Raw genomic sequence first — 20046 nt, 5'->3', positions numbered from 1 at the left:
GGCAGATTCCCCAACTGGTAGGTTAGCTTACTGCTGGTGTCCGGCCAATTGGGACTGAGCAAGATGGGCCAGACATGCCCTGGAGCCCTCCCACAATCCCTCCCAGGCCTCAGTCATGCACTGATGGGGTCCCTCGACCTGAGCTGCACCCTCTTGCAATCCAGGACCCCTCGGGATGTCAGAGAGATGGTTTCAGCCCAACAGCGAAATGGCCAGTAGCTATGACGTGCACTGACCACCAGGGGCAGATGCTCAACACAGAAGCCAGGCTCATGGCTGGCAAGTGCAGCAGCAGTAGCATGAGCCTTTCCCACCTCCGCAGCAGCGCTAAGGATGTCCAACTAATGGCTCCCAGACTGTGAGAGGGCACAAGCTGGGCTGAGGGACAACCCCCCTCCTGAGTGCACGAATTTTGTGCACTGGGACTCTAGTATATTATAAGTGTACAGCCTAATGATTTTACACAAAAAGACCACACATGTAACTAGCACCCAAACAAGAAATAAAAATTTACCAGCACCCCAAAGTTCACTCATGGTCCCTTCCAGTGACTTGTTTTCCCATGACCCCAAGGCAGCTATCATCCTTACTTCTAACAGCAATGCTCAATTTGCTTGTTTTGTACAGAATGCTCTTGCATGTAGCTTCTTTCATTTATATCACATTGCATATAGTTTAAGGACTGATCATTCTCTCTCATTGCTATGTACTATACTGAACTTGCTTTTACAGTGTTATTGAGATCTAATTCGCATATTATACAATTCATCCACTTATAGTATACAATTCAATCATTTTAGAATATACACAGAGTTATACAATCATCACCAAAATTATTTTTATTGTACTCAAAAAGATGTAACATAAAATTTGCCATGCTAACCAATTTAACTATACTGTATAGTAGTGTTAAGTAACTTTATTGCACAACAGATCTCTAGAACTTTTCCATCTTTCAATACTGAAATTTTATATCCATTGAATAGCAACCTCTCTTTTACCTCTCACCCAGCCCTTGGCACCCACCATTCTACTTTCTGTTTCTAAAAATTTGACTGCTTTAAATACCTCACATAAGTGGAATTGTGTAATATTTGTCTTTTTCTGTGACTGGCTTATTTCACTAAGCATAATGTCCTCAAAAACATTCATGTTGTGTAGCATATGACAGGATTCTCCTTTTTTAAGGCTGAATTATATTCCATTGTATGTAATACCACATTTGTTTTATCCACTCACCCATCGATAGACATCTGGGTTGCTTTCATCTCTTGCCTGTTATCAGTAACACTGCAGTGAACATGGATGTGTAAATATCACCTTGAGATTTTGTTTTCAATTATTTTGACTATATACTTAGAAATGGGATTGCTGGATCATATAGTAATTTTAGTTTTTAAAATGTTAGGAACCTCTATAATGGCTGCCCCATAGTCATTATTTCTTAAAATATTGGTTTTTGTCATCTTTCTCCTCTCCATTGGAAACTCCAATCACATGTGCATTAAGCCATTTGAAGTTGGACCACAGCACACCCATGCTCTATTCATTTTTTCAACACTTTTTCTCTGTGTGAGTCATTTGGATCATTTCTATTGCTGTCTTCAAGTTCACTAACATTTTCTTCTTATAATGCCCAGTCTGCCATTATTACCATACAGCATGTTTTTCACCTCCAGTGGTTAGACTTGAGTCCTTTTTACATTCTCCATGTCTCTAACTGCTCAATCTTTTCCCTAAGTTGTTGAACATGTGGAATGCAGTTATAATAACTTTTAATGCCTTTGTATTCTAGTTTTGGGTTGGTCCTCTAACTTGCTAAAAATATGGAATGTGATTATAATAATTATTTTTAATGCCCTCATCTTCTAACTTTTCCAACATTGTGTCAGTTTATGGTTGGTTTTGATTGAGAGATTTTTCTCATTATTGTTCATGGCATGCCTGGTAATCTTCATTGTATGCCAGACATTATGAATTTTACCTCATTGGGTGATGGATTTTTTCTGTACTCCTATAAATATTCTTGAGCTTTGTTCTGGGACGCAGAGAAGCTCCTTGTATATACTTTGATCCTTTCAGGTTTTGTTTTCCAGAGTAGGCAAGACCAGAGCAACATTTAAGTCTGTGGCTAACACTTCCAGACTACTGAGGCAAAATGTGCCTGAGTATCCAACAATGCCCTGTGAGTTTCCAAACAGCCCAGTCTGAATAGTGCAAACTGTTACCAACCCTGTTTGAATTCTGAGTGCTATTCCCATTAATATTTTCAGGTGGTCTTGTTTATCTGGCCTTGGATAGTTTCCTTATATGCATATGCTGATTTTGTACTCTCTCCTGTCTAGTACTCTACCCAGAAAACTCTAGCCGTGTAATCTCCCTAGAGCAGCCGTGGGCAAACTACGGCCCGCAGGCCGGATCCGGCCCGTTTGAAATGAATAAAACTAAAAAAAAAAAAAGACCGTACCCTTTTATGTAATGATGTTTACTTTGAATTTATATTAGTTCACACAAACACTCCATCCATGCTTTTGTTCTGGCCCTCCAGTCCAGTTTAAGAACCCATTGTGGCCCTCGAGTCAAAAAGTTTGCCCACCCCTGCCCTAGAGTCTCACACCATCTTGGCAATAAAGCATCTTCTCAATTCAAAGCATCTTCCAGGCTCCCTGGGAATTCTCTCAAGGTGACAAACTATGGAAACTGAAGGACTGACTTTGCGTGTTTCTCATCTCTCAGGGATCCATGTCCCTCATTGCCTCATGTTAATGTTTTGAAAACCCGTGTTTTATTTATTTTGTCTAGATTTCTTCATTGTGTCAAGTTGGAGGGTTTAGCCAATCCATGCTACTTCATCTTGACCAGAAGCCCAAGTCCATGCAACTTCTTATTAATCCCACACCTAAACAATTGAATCAAAATCTTTGGGGTGGCATCTGGGCATTGAGAGGTTTTTTAGAAGCGCCCCAGATGATTTTAATGTACAGCCTGAATTTTAAAATGCTGCTGTAATCAGTAGGGATCCATTAAAAGGATTTTAATCAGGGGAATGACATGATCAGAAGCAGTAGGCAGGGGCAGAAACCAACACACTGAATAAGGTAGAGCGGAGTGTGAAGGAAGAAGCAGCTGAGTCAGTGATTCTGCTCTACAGCTATTTCTAGCCATGAATGTGTTAGGCATGACAGCAATAAAATCTGTATGCCTCGTTAGGACCGGAGGGTATCCCTGAATTGGAAGTCCATCTATATTGAGTCAAGTTTCAGCACTTTAACCCCATGTATCAAGAAGGCAAAATACAGTCAGTATTGAAGGGCTAGTATAATACATTTCAGGAATGCTTTTCAATAATGGCTAAAATTGTTTCCGTTCGGTCCTTAAAAGGCTGAGTCTTGGTTATATGAAAAATTTACTTCCTGTTTACCGCATAAAGAGTAGGGCATACGGTGTGTATCAGTGCTTCCAATGCACCCTCTCTTCTTTAGTCTTTTTCTTGGAATCAGGTCACTTGATTTTGATTCTTATATCTGCCGCTCAGTATGTGGCCTTTAAAAAATCACTTACCGACTGTGGGCCCCAGTTTCTCCTTTGTAAGTAGAGGATAATAACATCTGCCCTGTTGGTGTCCTGTGAGACTCAAAATCACCTGAGAGCTTTTTAATGAACCATGCCTTTCTCTTCTCTCCCTCTTTGATTTTGATATTGCCTCATTGTTTTCTTTATCTCTTCCCTAGATTCCTCTCCCAGAGTTAGGCTAGGAGCTGGCCCACTTCTTTGGAGCAGGCTTTCAGTACTCAGTTGCCATTTGCTTCTCCCTCTCTGTTCTCACCGCTTAGAACACAGATAGCCCTGTTTATTGTGCAAACTCCAGCCTCCAGGAATCACCACTCAGCTTATCTTCCCCATTCCCAACTCCTAAGTCTTTCTCCTACCTTGGCTCTCCCATCTTCCCCAACTGATACATCTTTCCCTACCAGCTCTGTCCTTACCGCTTAGTGCTGCTCAGAGCCCTCCCACCCCTGGAGTAGGCAAATGTGAGAGGGAATGACGATCAGTTTTGAGTAACAACATCCAGGATAAAACTATGGAGGGTCCCAACCCCCACCCCCGATGACTTGTTTTTCTAACTATGCTTAGTTACGGAATTGCCTGTATCTTCTCCCCTCAACTACATAGCATTAACCTTTGACTCTCAGTCACCCAGTCCTTTTTATTCTTGAAGCAAAAGACCTTGGGGCAGAGCAGGGTAGTACCTGAGAGGTTAGGGATATACTCATTCTTAATTTATTTTCCATAAACTTAAGCCTTTCTAGAATCTGTTCCAAAGTTTCAGCTTGATGATCCATAGGAGTAAGAACTTTTGGTAGCTTTTTGAAGTCGCTCTGTGTTCCCTTTTTATTGAAATTGCTTTATAAAAATATATAGTATCATTCATTATAATGAAGTCAGTTAGTTTTTTATTCTGTATTTTGCTCAGATTTCTTACATGGCATGGGGACTTTTGTTTCTTTAAGAACTCTGTTCTGGAAATATTTAGGACAGAGCCTGTTGCTACAGAGATCCATTTCCATTGCAGTTAAATAGGTAATGCAATAAACTGGCTCTATGCTTTGAGAAGGGAAAATTCTAGTGGATTATTCTATAGTATAAGAAATAAAAATAAAAATACAATACACTTTTCATGCTATTCTAGTGCAGAAATGCTTTGGGTCTTCCTTGGGAGATCTGAGATCATACTGAAAAGATCTAAGCCTCATGAAATGGAAGCCAGAGAGGTTTTTTGTTAGAAAAAAAATATTAAGACTTTTGACGCCTGACATATGACCTGCCATGGCAGACATTGACGATAAATAAAGACTCCGTAAATCATAACGGTTAACATCATCACCCAAATGAGTATGTAAGATTAATGTTAAAATCAGCCCATTACGAAAATAATTCAAAGCTGGAGAGGAGAGAGATGAGGCAGTTGATTTTGTAGTTTAGGATTTATATCTGCTTGAAAGATGTTTAAGGTTGATTTAGAGTTTAAGTTTAGCTGTTTTACTAAAGAGATGTAGTATGTTAAATTAAATATCTGCGGTCGCAAATTACTTCCGAACTCAAGGAAAGAGCTATTACTTGTAACCTCAGAAAGCACAATTCCTTACTGTGTAGGTCTTATGTCTGGCATCCTGTCGCCACCTGGTGGCAGCATACCTAAAGCAAATCATAAAACTCTCAAATGCAGAAACTAGCTGCCACATAGAACTTATTCCATCCTAATTTTATATAAATCCTTGTTTTTAATATTATGTGAATAAAACGTGATTCAGGAGAGTTTTATTTTTTAGACATGAAATTCTAACACTATGTACCTAAAACTGTTTACAAAAATGGAAAAAACTTTACTATGCATTCTACCAAGTAAATCAATATGGGATAGTGGTACCCTTTAAATAGATGTATGTTTAAATATATATTCTATAGTAAATTTTTTCTTACTTTTGCATAAGTTGCTTTTTTGGGGATAATTATATTTCCTTAAACTTGAAAGGATCACTGCCTTTTTTAAAATTCTATTTCATAAGAGATCAACCGAAGGACTTGTATGCATGCATATAAGCATAACCAGTGGACATAAGACACTGGGGGGTAGGGGAGGCCAGGGGATTGTCAAGGGCGGGGGGGGGGGGGGAAGGACACATATGTAATATCCTTTGTAATGCCTTAAGCAATAAAACAATTAAAAAAATAAAAATAAAAATTCTATGTCATAGTAGCTGGGGGGGGTGGGGGGGGCATTACAATAAGTATTTATAGTCCTTATCCTCAGAACTTCCAGACTAATGGGGAAGATGGCTGTTGACAGTAGCTGTAACAAGAGTTGTTTTAAGGGGACCTAAGTATAAAAGTGCTCTCTGAATCCGTGGGCAGGAAAAAAGATGTGGTGGAAGAACCAGTAGAATAAATAGCAACATCAATGGTGAAGGCGCAGAAGTTCTAAAAGCAATCTTCAAGGGTTTGACTCCCAACTCTATTTCTTATCATTTTACTACCTTGGGCAAGTCACTTCACCTTCTCTAAGCATCCATTTCCTTGTCTCTAAATTTTGGATAATCACTTTATTTGTCTTCTAGATTATATCATTGTCAGGGTTAAATAAAATCATGTAGGAATGCATTTTGCACAATGCTTTGCTAATAAAGGCACTCCATTTTTGTTTAATAGAAGCCAAATGGAGGGACAGCTTCCAAGTTCGAAAGACTTAAAGGAAGCATTATCGGTTATCTATGGTCACAGCACTGCTGTGCATCAAACTGTCTGCAAAGGCAGTGGCTTCAAGCAACAAGCATTTATTTAGTTCACGAGTCTGCGGGTCAGTAATCCAGGCAGCGCTTGACTGGAAATTTCTTCTGCTCTCAGCTGGCTCCCTCACATCTGGCAGCTGGCTCTAGACGGTTGGGGTATGACAGTCAGCTGAACTGGGATGGTCTCAGCTCAGACAACTAGGGCAACTTGGCTCTACTCCCATCCCATAACGTGCTCTTCCAGGCACATCCTGTGGCAAAGACAGAGAAATGAAAATGTGTGGGCACTTTTCCAAGCTTCTGTTTGCTAACTATCTGCTAACAATTGCCCAAAGGAAGCTCCATGAGCAACTGAAAATCAAGTTGAGAGGGAAGGATATGTTTCACCTCTTGATAGGAGGAGCTGAAAATTCACGTGTAAATGGCCTAGATGCAGGTTGGGATGAAGAATTGGGGCTAGGAATACAATCAGTCCATCACAAAAGAGAAGTTGGATTAGAGAATATTTAAACGTTAGATGGTCTTATCATTGTTTCTAAGCTTCCAATCAGAATATGTGGAATCAAAAACATCTCAGAAAAATTAAAATGATTCATGATGCTAAAGTGTGGGGGCCTACAGGACGGAAAAAAGACTTGGATAAGGTCCTATACTAGAGGACTTAAATGTAAATGTATGGAGCCTGGCTAGTGTGGCTCAGTGGTTGAGCGTTGACCTCTGAACCAGGAGGTCATGGTTCATTTCCCAGGCAAGGCACATGCCTGGGTTGCAGGCTTGATCCCCTGGGGCAGGGGGGGGGGGCGGGGGGGCGTGCAGGAGGCAGCCAATCAATGATTCTCTCTCATCATTGATGTTTCTCTCTCTCCCTCTCCCCTTCTCTCTGAAATCAATAAAATAAAGTATAATGTTATCAATAAAATAAAGTAAATGTATGGAAATTTTAGGAACAGGAACCTCCAACCAATGCTGTATGGTAATGGACTTGCTAGATGTATAAAAAGCTGAACATTTGTTTGTTGAATTCATTGGCCATCAAACTAATTTATTTTAGGAAAATAAATTCTAGAGTATGTGTGTAATAGAGAATCGTTTTCATGCCTTTCTCAAATATTTGCTGCATACTCACCCTTTGCTCTGAGTGAGTATGCAACAAAAAAAAATTTTTTAATTGAATGTGGTTCCTTAGGTTAGTTAACTACTCTAGACAGGCACAGGGACTGTAATAAAAAGAAATGTGCCAAATTTACAAATACAGGGAAGCAGGCTTGGGGGGCAGAGTGGGAAAAAAAAGCTAGACTTGGAGTTATGAGCCAAATTCAGGTTCTGGTTTCTTACTTCCTCTGGAGCAAGACACTTAACCTTTACAACAGCCCTTATACTTATTTTGGTTCATCCCTATTACCCCGAGCCCTGCCAATCACCAAATTTCTTGAGGACCTGACCTCAGAAAGCTCAGCTGTATATCCACCCCCAATGCCCTTAACAAAGCGGCTCCTTATAAATATTCCCTGACTGAATGCTGCCAGGGGAGGAGTGGGGAGAGGAAGGAACAGAGGAGCCACAGAAGGCAAGGTTGTCAGAGACACATTTCAACTACTTGGCAAGTGGAGGGCCCAGGAGAGGCAACCACTCATGTGACCTGCACCCATCTCAGTGCCACCACCGGGTGCTGCCATCAGCTGGGGATGCCAGGCATGTTGGGTAAAAATGCTTCAGTTGAAAGGCAGACCACACTAGATCAGTTTTTGCAGGGCCTCAATGTGTCTAGAATGTGTGTAACTGGGGATCTGACATATGAAGAAGTATGTGCAGTATTTATGTTGACGGGAAACTTTTCTTGAACAGCTGCTATATGCTAAGGCACTGTTCTAGGCTCTAGAAACACAGTGGGAAACAGTACAGGTGACAGAGCCCCTTCTGTCATGGAGTTTACATTCTGGAGAAAGAGACAGACACTAACAGGTAACAGGTAAGTCTATGATATGACAGCAGAGAGTGGCACATGAAAAAACGTAAAGCAGGGTAAGAGGACAGCAAAAGACTAGATCTTAAGGAGGGTGGTCAGAAATGACTTATTTGAGGAGGTGCCATTCGGGCAGAGATCAGAATGAAATGTGGGAATAAGCCATGCAAGGATCAGCATTCCAGGCAGAGGCAACAGCCAATGCAAATATCCTAAAGCAGGACCATGATATAATAGCATGAGCAAGAGGAAAGGCTGGTGAAAATGCTATCAAAGAGATAGCCAAGGACCAGGTAGTGAGGGTCATGAGAAGGATCAAATTGAATTCCTGTGTGGGTGAGAGCCATGGAGGTGTTTTGAGTAAGAGAGTGTGACATTGTCTGATTTATGTATGTGTTAAAAGCTCACTTTTACTAATGTGGGAGGAACAGGTAGGGGGAGAGGTGACAGGGATGGGGAGAGTGAAAACCTAGCTAAGAGTCTCTCCCAATAGTCAAGACAAGAGATGATGGTGCCACCCAACCAGTGTGGTTCAGTGGCTGAGCATCGACCTATGAACCAGGAGGTCACTGGTTCCATGCCCAGATTGCAGGCTGGATCCCAGGGGGGAGGGGGGAGGGGAGGAGGGGAGTCAGTTAAGAGGCAGCCAATAGATGATTCTCTCTCATCATGATGTTTCTATCACTCTCTCCTTCTCCCTTCCTCTCTCTGAAATCAGTAGAAACATGTTTTAAAAAAAATTTTTTTTAAGAAATGATGGTGCCTCATGCTGGTGTAATTGTGAGGAAGAAGATGAATCAACATATACAATGAGGACAGATCTGATGACTGAGACACTGAGTGTAAGAGGAATGAGTAGTTGAGGATGAGTCAAAGGTTTTGGGTCTGAGCTATTTCTTGAGATTCGGGGGCGGGGGGGTATTTGGGAGGAAAAAGTGGGGGAGGAGAAATGAAGAGTTATGCTGAACATGTTAAGTTTGAAGTACCTATCACACGTTCCAAGTAGCAATGTCTGGTAGCAATTCTAGATACAGCTTTTCAGCTCTTCTTTGCATTTGAAATAAATATTTATGATCAGTGCCTGAGAAAATCCACAGTGTGGCTTAAAAACATTTCTGCACTCGGCACCCTCCATAAAGCTACCCTTTTTTGCAGAAGCGTTTTCTCTTAAGAACCTGCTGCTACAGCAAACACCCAGCCTGGGGCTTGGGGCAGAGAGGGGTACCCTTTCTCCACCTCCACACATCAGGCAGCGGGCCCTTGGCTCTTGACCTGCTATTTATTTGTCAAAGCAGTTGACTAAATCTTTAGGGCAGTATCTTTGAGTAGAAAGAGAAGAATAACTTTGGCTCTGACAAAAACATCAGGGCAGGCTCACACACCGTGTGATTGACAGCCAGCCCACAGCAGGACTGTGAATTATTCCATGGCTTTCCAGCTGACACTCCCCAGTCTGCCTTTTCACACGGCTCTGAGAGCACCCTAAAACAAAAAAAGCCTCAGGGCCCTGAGTCCTGACTTTTCAGACATGAAAACGCCGTGACCTTCTAAAATTGAGTTTTAAATAACAGCCTCAGCAAAATTATCTGATTTTTTCATGGAAGCCATTTATTTCATAATCAGCTGCCTATGCTTCATATGTATCTAAGTACTTAGAGGCTTTTGACTACACTCAGCTCACTAGCCAAGGGTATCAAGTTGTCCTAAGAATGTTTTGTTCAGTCTACAGAGGCGTGACTTACAAGGTTTCAAGTGGACAGATCGCTGGTAATGTGTGAATGGGCCTGCATGAGACGCTCCAAGTGGAGTGGGATAAATGGGATCTAGTAGTTTCATAGCCCTAGTCACCTAAAGTCAAAACATCTGCTCTGTTCTCCTGTGTTTCATCAAATCTGAAATGCCATCTATTATAAGTTGCACCATTATTTTCTGCATCCCCAAGGGGAAAAAAAATTAAATGATAACACAGTGCCTTATGGTGAATTTGTCCAACATATAAACCCATCACAGCAGCCTCGCATAGCTTTGACATGCCTTTCATTTAGGAGGCTTTGTCCATTTCCCCTGACTTTGTTGATTTCCTAGGCATGTAATATGTCATTTTTCTCAGGTAGCACAGTAACAAAGCATAATGTGACTCGGGTATTTATGCATATCGTCCTTTCTTCAGCCCCATAAAGCACATGGTTGCTGCCTTTAAAGAAAATATGCAATTGCATTCTCTTCCCCAATGAAGATATATCACAACTATCAAAATACCCTTTCTTCTCTATTTATACCTGAACACCAAATAACTTCATATTAATACCAAAATATAGCATAATCTTTCAAAACACAGTTTAAATGACAGTTATACTCACCACATGTAATAAATATCAGCAATACCCATGGGCTGAATTGACAATGTGAACAGCTATGACCAGATATACATGCACAGGTGGTGACAGGCAGGTCACAACAACCGTGAGATACCATTGCTTGTAAGATGCATTACCAGTTCAGAAATGGTAAAATGAAGGTAAAGAAAGTGTGTCTTGAAATCAATGAGATATGGTAGCAGCAAGGTATTCTGGGACTGTGTAGCCAATCAACGGGTTCATGCTGTCACTACTTGAACCAATTAAGCAGAGACAAAATTGAATCATATATGAGCATTTATTCCAACACTGCCAGCAATATGGGAGAGCTGCAGCTCATCTGCAAAAATCTGCTCTGCAACCCCACCATATAATGCCAGCTGCTTATATTGGGTAGAAGGACAAAGATTACATGGGAGGTAGGCAAACAGGACAAAAGAGCGGTTTACAGGTATGCAAAGGGCTGGGGATCTTCAAAGGGCTTTAGTGATATGCAAAAGGGCTGGCGTCTTCAAAGGGCTGGTGATTCTGGTTTCTGCAACAAGGTTGTTATTCTTTGCATAATGGGGAGGATGGGCTGCATTTCCAGGTGAGCTCCCAGGTCCCAGGTTAGAATGTGCCTTTAATCAAAACCAAACAATCACGGTTAACAGAGCATGATTAATATTTCTTACAATTACAGTTGGTCCCCAATATTCTATGTCTGCCCTTATCAAGTGCACAATGAATAAAACAGAATTTAGGTCTTCAGTTCATATTTTCCTTTTGCTTAGGGGGGGAAAAAAAGTCCCATTCTTTTCATTTCCGTAGCTATGAGGTGATATTGGGTTCCAAGAGAGACCTCAGATTCTGTCAGGGTGCGGCAGTGTAAATGAAGTCACTCAGGTTTCTGACTTTTTCGGTCATGGCAGTTGTCAGGGGTTGACATCACTGACTTATGCTGCTCCCATGTTTAAAATCACTGTGCATGTAGCAAAACTATCAAAACCACCCCCGGGGAACGGAGGTGCGCCCTGTGTTATTGGAACTGCAGCACCAACGTGGTGCCTCATTACAGCTGGGAGGATAGGACTGCCGCTGTCAGCGTGACAGGCTGTCAGTATCGGTGCAGCCCTGAGCCGCACATCCAGAGGGACCTCGGTTCCTGTCAGTGTTGGGCCCTAAGACCCCCAGAGAGTCCAGCAGAGGCGACGACCCCAAGTCAAACGCAGAGACCGAGGCTTGATGCAAGAGCAAGAGGATTTTTATTACAAGCGCAGCGCAGGGGCTCTCAGGCAGGCAGGCAACAACACAAAGGAAGTGCTGCTGACTGGAGCCCCGAGTAATTGTAGAACACGGGTTTATAAAGGCAAAAACCACACGCAGGTGGCCGGAAAACAGGGAACTGGGTTACCAGTTAACTCATAACTCATCTTTTACAGGGACAGGTCTTTGTTATTAGTTGACTCATTTCCTAAGGGGCCAGGGTGGTCTGGTATGCGCAGGCCGATCCCGAGGAGTGATAAGATAACTATGCTATGACCAGATCAGGGCGCCAGAGCTTTACGGGGAAAGGTCAGGAGGGGGAAGTTCTCTTTAATCTTTACATTAACCAGAGCTTACTGGAAAAGCTGGTCTAGGGGGAAGGGGGGGTTTTCAGCGGCCTTACATTCCCCCCTTTTCTTGTGGGAAGTTCCAATCATGGAACTACAGGCTAATGTTTGAGGGTACAGGCTGATACCGCTGTTGGAGGACCATTACCTGAACTGCACTAATCCGGTCCTGAATGAAGGCAATTAAGCGGTTTACTATGCATGGCCCGAATGTCAAAAGGAGGAGTAAAATGATCAGGGGTCCCACGAGAGAGGATATCAGGGTTGTGAACCACGGTGAGCTGTTAAACCAACCTTCAAACCAGCCTTGTTTGGCTTCTCGCTCTCTTTTGCGAGTTTCTAATCTCTCCCTAAGTTTTGACATGGAATCCTTTATCACCCCTGAATGATCAGCGTAGAAACAGCATTGTTCCCTGAGAGCTGCACACAGCCCTCCCTCCTTTAAGAATAGGAGATCTAGTCCTCTCCTATTTTGTAGGACTACTTCAGACAAAGAGGTTAGAGACTCCTCAAGTTTAGTTATGGAGTGCTCTATATGTTTGAGGTCTTCATCTATAGCAGCTCTGAGCTCCTCAGTATAGGTGGGGCCTTTAATGAGGGCTGTTGTCCCTGTTCCTACTCCTGCCGCGACCCCTAGACCTAGGAGAGCAGCCAAGGTCAGTGAAACAAGTTCCCGTTTATCCCGATGGGAAGGAGAATAGGAGTCAAATTCTTTTTCAAATGCATTAGCTTGATAATACATGATCCTGGGGACTAGTTGGACAAGGATACAATAATCTTGAGAACGGTTAAAGGCCTGGGCTGCTAAACATGGAGTAAGTCCCGTACTACAGGCCCACCATCCCCCTGTTGGGGGCACTAAGTAATAGCTTGCAGAGGAGGGATATGCCAGGTTCTCCTTGCAGAGATGCTGGCGGTCCTTTGGCACTTGTCCTATACATGTGCCTTGCCCTGAGACCTCAGTAAGGGTCAACTTCCCCTGCTGTCCCCACGAACAGTGGTCATGGCTGGTGGTGTTGGTATAGTTTCCCTGGAAGGCTATGCCCTCATAGTAGGGGGGCCCTGTAGTTAGGCAGAGCCAGCAAGACTCAGTTAGGTTAGACTTGGACATGTTTAAAGAACTAAAGGCCCCCTCTACCAAGCCTAATAGCCTCTGACCTGAGTTTGTCTCTAGTTCTATGGGGTTGGCCTGTTCCTCCCTGGAGGCTGGGCTAGTTCCTGCCACGGTGGTGGTGGCAAGAGGCCTTTCTTTCGTGGGGAGCTGCCGGCTGGACAAGACGGTGTTGGGTCCTACTGCAACTGGTGGCCTGTAATCCTGTACATCTAATCTTATCTTAAAAAGGAGGCCATCATCATGCTGGTCCTTATACAGCCGGATCCCCCATGTCACTCCCCAGCGCCACTTGTTTAGGTCGTATGACCGCCCAGCTGAGGTGAAGGAGATATTCAGGGCGTTAACCCAACCCCTATGTCCGGAGGTTTGGCTCTCATTTCTCCGAACCTGGATGAGGTCCCACTCGGGGGGCCCTCTGATCCAATATCCAGTACCAGTTGTCTCACATCCCCATTCTGCACAGAAATACTCTCGTTCAGATCCACAATTCTTTCTATGTCCCTGCCTGTCTTTGGGGCACACATAGAATTGGGTCATCGTAAGACGCTCACGGGCCCCCAGATAACTACAGTGAACTCCAAATTGCAAATCTCTTCCTTTTCCTATGTAAGCTCGGGTCTCTATACCTGCTTTAGTCTCTTCTACTGTTCTCTCAGGGAGGTCCCATAGTCTGTATCCTGCTGCCATAGCGCAGAGGTCTGGCGTTAAGTCTGGCCACCATGTCCCTTTAGGTGCTATATTGGTGACCGACCAGGCCGTCTGTCCGGTGTGGGGGGACATTACCCTCCAAGTTAGTCTCTTTGGGGCATGGGGGTTGCTACTTATCAGCGGCAGGCTCAGCAGGAAGAGGGCGGCGGCAAATCCGTAGCTTGAGAGGGTTGTCTGTCTTCTCCACAGTCCATCCATGATCGGTGTCGTCTGATGGGGGTGCCCGCTTGACGTGGGAGGCGTGGATCCAAGCAGCTACACCGTCTACCTTGACCGCTGTTGGGGTTGTCAGCAATACCAGGTGGGGTCCCTTCCACCTCGGCTCGAGATTAGCGGCCCGATGGCGTCTGATGTACACAAAGTCTCCGACCTGGAACTGGTGGGGGACTTGCAGTTCTCCTGGTTGGTAGAGGGCGGCCAGGGGAGTCCACACCTCCTTCTGGACAGTCTCGAGGGCCTTCAGCCTGGCAAGCAGGGATTGAGGGGTGTGAGTGTCTGTGGGCACGGACCAAGGGTCAGCGGCTAGGGGCGGAGGGGCCCCAAACAAAACCTCGAACGGTGTCACCCCCAAGGGGCCTGGGGTGTTTCGCGCGCGGAAAAGGGCAAAGGGAAGGAGGACCGTCCAGTCTGCCACGCCAGTCTCTAAGGACAATTTAGTCATAGCCTCTTTTAATGTTCTATTCATTCTTTCTACCTGACCTGAACTCTGGGGCCTGTAAGCACAATGTAATTTCCAATCCGCCCCTAGTATCTTGGCCATTCCCTGACTTACCTGGGCAACAAAAGCTGGACCGTTGTCTGATCCAATTACCTTAGGAATTCCAAACCGTGGAAAGATGTCTTCTAAGATCTTCTTGGCGACCACAGTTGCAGTTTCTCTTTTGGTAGGGAAGGCTTCTACCCAACCTGAGAAGGTATCTATGAAAACTAAAAGATATTTATAACCGTATCGGGCGGGCTTCACTTCTGTAAAATCCACCTCCCAGTAACTCCCGGGCCGGTCTCCCCTGAGCCTGTGTCCGGTCCCGACCTGGGATGAATGTACATTTACCAGCTGACACGCCTTGCATTGCTTAACTACTTCTTCTGAAAGGCGATCGAGTCCTTTGACATAGTGTCCCGTTGCCCGGCTGGTGGAGCTGAGGTGTTTGGCCCCCAGGTGGGTAAGGCGATGCAGTTGTTGGAGGTAGGCAGTGGCTGCCGCCCTTGGTACTACCATTTTTTCCCCTGCAGTTCTCCACACTCCTAGTTTGTCCTTATGGTATTTTTCTGGCCTTTTAAGCAGGTCTTTTTCCTCCTCTAGGGTGTAGTGGAGGGTCTCTGGCTGTGGTGCTGCGGGGCCAACAGCGAGGGCGAGTAGCCGGGGCCCTAGAGCGGCCTGCCTTGCCTCGGCATCCGCTTTCCTGTTTCCTATAGCTGTTTCCGAGGTCCCTTTCTGGTGGCCGGGACAATGGATGATAGCTACCTCCTGGGGGGCATGAATGGCTTCTAGGAGGTCGAGGATTTCCTTTTTATTTTTAATTTCCTTTCCTGCTGAGGTGAGGAGACCTCTCTGACGGTATATAGCCCCGTGCACATGAGCAGTGGCAAAAGCATAACGACTGTCAGTATAAATATTAGCCCGGCTGTTCTCTGCCAGCCTGAGAGCCTGTGTCAGAGCAATTAATTCAGCCTTCTGGGCCGAAGTCCCTTCGGGCAAGCTACTAGCCCAGATAGTCCGGTCCTTGCTGACCACAGCCGCTCCCGCCACCCTCTTACCTTCATAGAGGTAGCTGCTTCCATCCGTGTACCAGGTGAGTTGAGGTTCTGGCAAGGGGGAATCTTTGAGGTCTCTCCTCGGCCCTGTTTCCTCTGCCAGAATGTCACGGCATGAGTGTAGGACTTCTTTGCTCTCAGGATTTACTTCCGGTAGTAAGGTTGCTGGGTTGAGAGCTACCGGAGCCCCGAAGCGGATTCGATCTTCACTTAGCAGGAGACTCTGGTAGTGAGTCATCCGGGCGTTGGATAGCCACCGGTCCGGTGGCTGCCGGATAACACTCTCGAGAGTGTGTGGGGCCACCACAGTTAGTTTCTGCCCCAAGGTAAGTTTGTCCGCATCTCTTACAAGCAGGGCAGTAGCTGCAATTGCTCTTAGACAGCCTGGCCACCCCCTAGCCACTGGGTCTAGTCTCTTGGATAAATAGGCTACCGGCCTCTTCCAGGGGCCTAAGGTTTGAGTTAGGACCCCCCTGGCTACTCCCTTTCTTTCATCTATGAACAGAGTGAAGGGCTTGGCCACATCTGGTAAGGCCAACGCTGGCGCCGAGAGAAGAGCCTTTTTAATGTCGTCAAAGGCTTTCTGATGAGTCTCCCCCCACTCGAAGGGGTTCCCTTGTTTTGTCAGCGGGTATAGGGGCTCCGCTAGGGTTGCAAAACCTGGAATCCAGAGGCGGCAGAATCCAGCTGTTCCCAGGAACTCGCGTACCTGCCGGGGGGTCTGTGGTCTGGGAATCTGGGTGACTGTGCTTTTTCGGGCTTCAGTGAGCCACCTCTTTCCCCCTTCTAGGGCATATCCCAAATATGTTACCCTCCGCTGACATATCTGTGCTTTCTTGGCCGAGACCCGGTATCCTAGGCGAGAGAGTTCTAAGAGCAAAGCCCCGGTACCTGCTTCACAGTCCTCTTTAGTGGCTCCTGCGAGGAGGAGGTCATCTACGTACTGGAGAAGAGTGACGTGCGGGTGGTCAGCGCGGAAGGCAGCCAGGTCTTGGTGAAGGGCCTCATCAAAGATGGTGGGAGAATTCTTAAATCCTTGGGGAAGCCGGGTCCAGGTCAGCTGCCCCGTTATCCCCGAGTCTGGGTCTCTCCATTCAAAGGCGAAAATATTCTGGCTGGCAGGATGCAGTCTCAAGCAGAAGAAGGCATCTTTTAAGTCTAGGACTGAATACCACACATGGGACGGAGGGATAGAGCTTAAGAGATTGTAAGGATTGGGGACCGTGGGATGAATATCCTGTACCCTCTTGTTGACTTCTCTTAAATCCTGCACCGGTCGGTAGTCATCAGTTCCGGGCTTTTTTACCGGGAGGAGTGGGGTGTTCCACGGGGAGTGGCACTTAACGAGGACTCCAAGGCGTAGGAGGCGTTGGACATGAACCTTGATCCCCCTCCAGGCTTCTTTTGCCATGGGGTACTGTCGTACTGCAATCGGGGTTGCAGTGGACTTAAGCTCTACTATCACGGGGGGCCGTTTGACAGCCAGGCCCATCCCCGCAGTCTCGGCCCAGGCCTTAGGGTATTTATGTAGCCACTCCGCTAACCCCTCACTCTGTTGAATTCTGTCCTCAAACAGCCGGTGCTCATCTTCGAGTTGAAGTGTCAAGAGGGTAATTGGTTCCCTATGCTGGGTCAGGGTCGGCCCCCGAGGGGTGAAAGTGATCTGGGCCCCCATTTTGGTTAGCAGATCCCTCCCAAGCAGAGGTGCAGGGCACTCGGGGATGACCAGAAACGAGTGGGTTACCCGTCCCGCTCCTAAGTCTACTGTTCTTCGGGTAGTCCATGAGTATTGTTCATTTCCCGTTGCCCCTATTACCCAGGAGGTCTTCTGGGAGACCGGCCCTAGCGGTTTCTTAAGAACTGAATACTGGGCTCCTGTATCCACTAGGAAGTTGACAGGCTTCCCCTCCACCTTAAGAGTTACCCTAGGCTCGGGGAGGGGGTCCGAGCCCCGACCTCTTCAATCACTATCTTCCTGGAGTGCCAGCGCCTTTTTCGCTAGCTTCTTCGGGCACTCCCGCTTCCAATGTCCTTCTTCCTTGCAATAAGCACATTGATTCTTCCTTAACGGTGGCCTGTTGCCCAGGGCCCCTGCCTGTCTTCCTTTTCCTCTCTCCTGTGGCTTACTCCCTTCTATTGCTGCGGCCAAGATACGGGTTAGTCTCTGCTCTTCCCTTTTTTCCTTTTTCTCCTCCTTCTCCTCTCTCTCTCTCTCCTTCCGCTGCTCCTTTTCCTCCTCGGTCTCCCTCTTATGGTACACTTTCTCTGCTTCCTTAACTAAATCTTGGAGGGTAAAGTCCTGCAATCCCTCAAGTCTCTGCAGCTTTTTCTTAATATCTAATGCTGACTGCCCTATGAAAGCCATAGCTACTGAGGCCCTCTGCCCCTCCGAGGTGGGGTCAAACGGGGTGTACCGTCTGAACGCCTCCATTAATCGCTCGAGAAAAACAGAAGGCGGTTCAGTGGGCCCCTGTATGACCTCTCTTACCTTAGCCAAATTCGTGGGGCGCCGAGCTGCCCCTCTGAGGCCGGCCACTAGTGTCTGGCGGTAGACCTTCAGGTGCTCCCTACCTTCTGCCGTGTTGAAGTCCCAGTCCGGCCTGGCCAGAGGAAAGGCCGCATCCACCAGATGAGGGAGTAGAGTCGGCCGGCCGTCGGGGCCAGGGGCGTTCTTCCGGGCCTCCAAGAGGATCCGCTCCCTTTCCTCTGTAGTAAAGAAAGTCTGAAGAAGCTGTTGACAATCGTCCCAAGTGGGCTGGTGAGAGAACATAAGGGACTCAACCAGCCCCGTTAGACGCTGGGGATCCTCTGAAAAGGGAGGGTGGTTAGTTTTCCAGTTATAGAGGTCTGCCGAGGAGAAGGGCCAGTATTGGAGTGGCTGGAGCGGAGCCGTTTCATTATCGTCTCCGCGGGGGGGTGGAGGCCCGTATGGTCGGAGAGGGCAGGCTACGGTCGAATCTGGAGACGCGGGATGTCTCCTCTGACTCCGGGTTCCCTGGGCCGGTCCCTCTGTTGGAGGGGCGGGAGGAGGTGCTGAAGGCTCCGGTCTCTCCGGCGGCTCTGGCTGGAGAGGAGAGGGGTAAGGGGGTGGAGAGTCCAAGAGGAGAAGATCGGTTTGAGAATCTGCCAGGGGACGTTTCGTCTGATCTGCGGCGGGAGGGGCCTGGGCCACGAGAACCCGGGAGGTTCCGGACGGCAGCCAGGGTTTCAGCCAAGAGGGAGGGTTCTGGACCAGGTCCTGCCAGACGACAATATACGGCTGCTGGTCTGGATGGCCCGCCGGGCCTGATTGGAACACCTTATTCTTTACTGCAAAAATAATAGACAGGTCAAAAGTCCCGTCCGCTGGCCATCCCACGCCTAGGGCTGGCCAGTCGGATGAACAGAAAGTCTGCCAAGGACCCTTCTTGACACTGACGGAAAGATTGAGTCCCCGACTCCGGACGTCCGTCCAGTGTGCTACTGTAAGAGAAAGAGGGGTGCTGCTTCCGTGGCCCATGTTACCTGGATGGGAGAAGAGGAGTAAAAGACAAAAACAAAGAACAAACAATGACGCGACAAGACACCGGATCCACAAGAATTTACCCAGATACAGAACGGCCGCTGAGGGATGATATCCCTCCCTAATGCTAGTCCGGCCGGACACGCGAGTGCCCGTTGCCGGACAGCCAGAACCTGAAGTGACCAAGACCTCTTGGTCACCGCCCGATCCTGGGGCGTCCCCCAGGGTGACAGTTTTTCTGGCCGAAGCCCCTACGACCAGAGGAGCCGACTCCTTACGGAGCCGACACCCTGTCTTCCTGAAAAACCGAAACTAAGAACGAACAAAGGACAAGACAAACACTGAATGACTCCGGAGTCTGCTTACCTCCAAGACCGATCCCAGCGCTTGAAGGGGGTCGCCTCATCCCGGACGAGCCCCCAAATGTAGGGTCCCAGGACCCCCGGTGTATCCGACGGAAGAGGCGACGGCCCCAAATCAAGCGCAGAGACCAGAACTTGATGCAAGAGCAAGAGGTTTCTTTTTATTACAAGCGCGGCGCAGGGACTCGCAGCCAGACAGGCAGCAACCCGAGGGAAGTGCTGGCTGACTGGAGCCCCGAGCAATTGCAGAACACGGGTTTATAAAGGCAAAAACCACACGCAGGTGGCCGGAAAACAGGGAACTGGGTTACCAGTTAACTCATAACTCATCTTTTACAGGGACAGGTCTTTGTTATTAGTTGACTCATTTCCTAAGGGGCCAGGGTGGTCTGGTATGCGCAGGCCG

At 46.7% G+C, this 20046-nt stretch overlaps 1 protein-coding gene across 14 annotated transcripts in view; it reads left to right on the top strand.

Moving 5' to 3' along the window:
• ANKS1B (ankyrin repeat and sterile alpha motif domain containing 1B) overlaps positions 1-20046 on the top strand; it is an 839347-nt gene that overhangs the window by 589365 nt on the left and 229936 nt on the right. The window lies entirely within an intron of this gene.

This window comes from Myotis myotis, unplaced genomic scaffold (genome assembly GCF_014108235.1).
Source record: "Myotis myotis isolate mMyoMyo1 unplaced genomic scaffold, mMyoMyo1.p scaffold_m19_p_3, whole genome shotgun sequence".
Taxonomy (NCBI): domain Eukaryota; kingdom Metazoa; phylum Chordata; class Mammalia; order Chiroptera; family Vespertilionidae; genus Myotis; species Myotis myotis.
Note: the sequence above shows the minus strand (reverse complement) of the source record. Positions and strands in the feature narration are given on the sequence as shown.